The 5,000-nt window shown below is 54.1% G+C and overlaps 1 non-coding gene across 1 annotated transcript in view; it reads left to right on the top strand.

Annotated features, from left to right (window-relative positions):
- The first annotated feature begins 3,775 nt into the window (after window positions 1-3,775).
- LOC126225431 (small subunit ribosomal RNA) overlaps window positions 3,776-5,000 on the top strand; it is a 1,909-nt gene continuing 684 nt past the window's right edge. The window contains exon 1 of the ribosomal RNA XR_007543664.1: window positions 3,776-5,000. This exon is cut by the window's right edge and continues 684 nt beyond it. This is a non-coding gene — a ribosomal RNA (small subunit ribosomal RNA).

Below are 5,000 nucleotides of genomic sequence, written 5' to 3'. Positions count from 1 at the left end.
GACCCCTGGAACGACGATACCGCCACCTATGAGACACAAGCTGACTACGACATCGCTGGGCCGACAGTACACATTTTTCGACCCCACGCACCAAGACTGCATCCTCTGACCACCCCAGGAGCCCCGACGCCAGTGCCTGCGCCGCAGAAAGTGGTCGACCGACAATCACTCCACCCGCACCCGTACGTGCTCCACCCCAACAGCCCACCTCGCAACTCCAGCGGATGAACGGCGGACTCTTCTCGCAGTCGTAAGTTGCAAACCACCCCTATATCGTCCGTTTCATGAAGAGTTTTATCCAAGATGCGAAATTCCCGCTGTCCCCACACATGCTCTAAGTCTGTGCGCGATTGCGTTGCTCACAGTACGGATTCCGATGCCGAGCGATCAGCTAGAAAGCGCCCCAACCATGTCGATCCCCATGGGCGTTGCACTCGCAGTCGCAAAGACTCTGGGCAATGGCTAAAAGCGCTCCGCAATATATTACTCAGACGGGTAATGACGGTCCGAGCGCTCAGTGTCAGGAGAGCTTTCCTGAGCCCTGACCCACAGGCAGGGTGTAGCGTATCCCACCCGCAGACATGTGACGTTGTCACACGACCAGTTGTCACTAATCGACTGATTGCCGATAATCGTATGCCATACACCGGGGAAAGCTGCCGCAAGGGGTAGCTACGTAGTGCAGTCGCACCTCTACTACTGTACAGAGATAGAACACCGCGTGACCGCAACCAGATTAAACTGATACATGGCGCTGATTACTAATAGATGCAGAGCCATCGGAATATAGATGGCATACGACATACAACAGTCCCTATACATGCTGACAGTCTGTGCACACATGCGAACTACACGTCACCCAGACACTCTATCACACACTACTCTCTGGCTGTAACAGACACAGACAAGATATCTAAGCACCAGCATGGAACAACATCCAGTGCATCCTCTCCGCCACATTACACCATTCACACTATGATAACAAAACCAGGAGGTCCACCCCAAAAACAGAATATCTCACTCTTCCAACAACCATCATTACTCAGATAAGCCACAAACACCCACACATGTCCTAGACAGGGGTGCAACCAACACCACCACACTGCCTTGTCTCACAGCATATAAGCAATGGCAGGAATGAAAGACACAGGCCTGCCACTCCCTTGCCACACCCACGCAACCGGCGCACCACCTCCCCTGAGAGAAAGATGCATCCTGACGTGACACATCTCAGGGTGCCTCAGGCGTCCACTTACCATCATCACTATGAACGAACCTCGTCCCCTCCCCCCTCATACACCATCCCTTAACCTAACCTATGTTGCACCTTAACCTAACCTATGTTGCACCTTAACCTAACCTATGTTGCACCTTAACCTAACCTATGTTGCACCTTAACCTAACCTATGTTGCACCTTAACCTAACCTATGTTGCACCTTAACCTAACCTATGTTGCGCCTTAACCTAACCTATGTTGCGCCTTAACCTAACCTATGTTGCGCCTTAACCTAACCTATGTTGCGCCTTAACCTAACCTATGTTGCGCCTTAACCTAACCTATGTTGCGCCTTAACCTAACCTATGTTGCGCCTTAACCTAACCTATGTTGCGCCTTAACCTAACCTATGTTGCGCCTTAACCTAACCTATGTTGCGCCTTAACCTAACCTATGTTGCGCCTTAACCTAACCTATGTTGCGCCTTAACCTAACCTATGTTGCGCCTTAACCTAACCTATGTTGCGCCTTAACCTAACCTATGTTGCGCCTTAACCTAACCTAAGTTGGGGCTTAACCTAACCTAAGTTGGGGCTTAACCTAACCTAAGTTGGGGCTTAACCTAACCTAAGTTGGGGCTTAACCTAACCTAAGTTGGGGCTTAACCTAACCTAAGTTGGGGCTTAACCTAACCTAAGTTGGGGCTTAACCTAACCTAAGTTGGGGCTTAACCTAACCTAAGTTGGGGCTTAACCTAACCTAAGTTGGGGCTTAACCTAACCTAAGTTGGGCCCTAACCTAACCTAAGTTGGGCCCTAACCTAACCTAAGTTGGGCCCTAACCTAACCTAAGTTGGGCCCTAACCTAACCTAAGTTGGGCCCTAACCTAACCTAAGTTGGGCCCTAACCTAACCTAAGTTGGGCCCTAACCTAACCTAAGTTGGGCCCTAACCTAACCTAAGTTGGGCCCTAACCTAACCTAAGTTGGGCCCTAACCTAACCTAAGTTGGGCCCTAACCTAACCTAAGTTGGGCCCTAACCTAACCTAAGTTGGGCCCTAACCTAACCTAAGTTGGGCCCTAACCTAACCTAAGTTGGGCCCTAACCTAACCTAAGTTGGGCCCTAACCTAACCCACGTTGCGCCCTAACCTAACCCACGTAATTGTTTGTTATATGAATCTAGAAATTCGTGTAGCGTTGCCTAATCGCAACCCTCTCAACATAGTTCGCTGCGCGCACACTCTGGTGTCCTGCGTATTGAATCATGTTACGGTGCCTACCCTCACAACATCTAGCGAGTGTTGCGTACGTTCCACATGGTCCCGCTATCCACTGTAATGTGTACTGCTATAAGACGTATATCGCCCCCCCCCCCCCCCCCCTCCCCTGTCGCCTCTAGTTCGTCAGTCAGGAGTTTGCGTGTTCAATGAGCTTCGCAGCTGTGCAATGGCATCGGCATACGTACGCGGGCCACCTTCCACGTGTTCTCTCGTGCATACGTCGCAGCATGTATGTGGACTGATGTGGCGTGTCGTGACTCATAACATCCAGGCATGCAAGACCCATTGAATTCGCAAATGTAGATGGACGTCTACGTTTGCTGCCCAAGTTACGCAAATGAACTGGAAATCCGTTGTTGCGCGGTTGTTCGCGCTGGAGGTGAATCGTTGATATCGACGATCGGTACAGGTATTAACCGGTTGCTTCAGCGACACCCGTCATACCCACGAACGTGAGTGGGCATGTGGGTATGAAGCGATACGCGGCGGTGGCTGGGTGGGACCGTCCCCGGCCGGTGAGGGGGGGGCGCCCGGCGTGCTGGCCGCGCGCTGCGTGGGCGCACGCGCGGCAGCCGGCTGGTGGGGGCGCCCAGTGGCAGGCGCGCCGGCTGACGGACGCGGCAGGCGGCGCATCTGCGTGCCGGCGCACCCAGCGCGCGGCGCCGTGCGGCCAAAGTGGGTCCTCCCGGGCCCGGTGCGAAGCGCGGTGGACATCTGCAGTGTGCTGGTCCGATTGAGGACTGTGTGCGTTGAGGATGCGCCGCCGCCCGGCACTCGGCGCCGCGACGCCGTCTGCTGCTCGGTCGCCCCCGCGGTTCTCGCAGGTGGTTTGTATCGCAGCTGTGCGGATGTGTTGGCGCGTGCGCTGTGCTGGGAGAGTTCGCTTTGGCACCCAAGTGGGGCTCTGCCCCTCTGTGGCGCTGGCGTTGGAGCTGCCCGGTCACTGTTTGTGGCCGCGTGTTGTCTCCCGCCGGCAACACCACGACAGCACGCTCCCGGGCCTCTGTCGGCAGCGGCAAGCTCAGTTGGGAGCACGGGTGGTCGCACTGAAAGCGTCTACTCGCCTATCTCCGGGCGATTGCGCCTCTCTCGAACCCGACCAAGTACTTAGGACGGCGCTGCGCGCCGCCGGGACCTGAGAGGGTTTCGAGGTGTATCGTGCAGGGGAGCCCAGCCTCCTCCTGTTTGCAGAATAATTGAGCGGACGCTTGCGTGTTCGCGCGGGCCTCCGGGACACACTCCCGGGCGGCCGGCTGCTCAGCTCTAGTTGACGCAGCTCCCTGGTTGATCCTGCCAGTAGTCATATGCTTGTCTCAAAGATTAAGCCATGCATGTCTCAGTACAAGCCGCATTAAGGTGAAACCGCGAATGGCTCATTAAATCAGTTATGGTTCCTTAGATCGTACCCACGTTACTTGGATAACTGTGGTAATTCTAGAGCTAATACATGCAAACAGAGTCCCGACCAGAGATGGAAGGGACGCTTTTATTAGATCAAAACCAATCGGTCGGCTCGTCCGGTCCGTTTGCCTTGGTGACTCTGAATAACTTTGGGCTGATCGCACGGTCTTCGTACCGGCGACGCATCTTTCAAATGTCTGCCTTATCAACTGTCGATGGTAGGTTCTGCGCCTACCATGGTTGTAACGGGTAACGGGGAATCAGGGTTCGATTCCGGAGAGGGAGCCTGAGAAACGGCTACCACATCCAAGGAAGGCAGCAGGCGCGCAAATTACCCACTCCCGGCACGGGGAGGTAGTGACGAAAAATAACGATACGGGACTCATCCGAGGCCCCGTAATCGGAATGAGTACACTTTAAATCCTTTAACGAGTATCTATTGGAGGGCAAGTCTGGTGCCAGCAGCCGCGGTAATTCCAGCTCCAATAGCGTATATTAAAGTTGTTGCGGTTAAAAAGCTCGTAGTTGGATTTGTGTCCCACGCTGTTGGTTCACCGCCCGTCGGTGTTTAACTGGCGTGTATCGTGGGACGTCCTGCCGGTGGGGCGAGCCGAAGGCGTGCGACCGCCTCGTGCGTGCTCGTGCGTCCCGAGGCGGACCCCGTTGAAATCCTACCAGGGTGCTCTTTATTGAGTGTCTCGGTGGGCCGGCACGTTTACTTTGAACAAATTAGAGTGCTTAAAGCAGGCAAGCCCGCCTGAATACTGTGTGCATGGAATAATGGAATAGGACCTCGGTTCTATTTTGTTGGTTTTCGGAACCCGAGGTAATGATTAATAGGGACAGGCGGGGGCATTCGTATTGCGACGTTAGAGGTGAAATTCTTGGATCGTCGCAAGACGAACAGAAGCGAAAGCATTTGCCAAGTATGTTTTCATTAATCAAGAACGAAAGTTAGAGGTTCGAAGGCGATCAGATACCGCCCTAGTTCTAACCATAAACGATGCCAGCCAGCGATCCGCCGCAGTTCCTCCGATGACTCGGCGGGCAGCCTCCGGGAAACCAAAGCTTTTGGGTTCCGGGGGAAGTATGGTTGCAAAG

Source organism: Schistocerca nitens, unplaced genomic scaffold (genome assembly GCF_023898315.1).
Source record: "Schistocerca nitens isolate TAMUIC-IGC-003100 unplaced genomic scaffold, iqSchNite1.1 HiC_scaffold_284, whole genome shotgun sequence".
Classification (NCBI taxonomy): Eukaryota; Metazoa; Arthropoda; class Insecta; order Orthoptera; family Acrididae; genus Schistocerca; species Schistocerca nitens.
The sequence above is the reverse complement of the archived record's forward strand: the minus strand, read 5'-3'. Positions and strand labels throughout refer to the sequence as shown.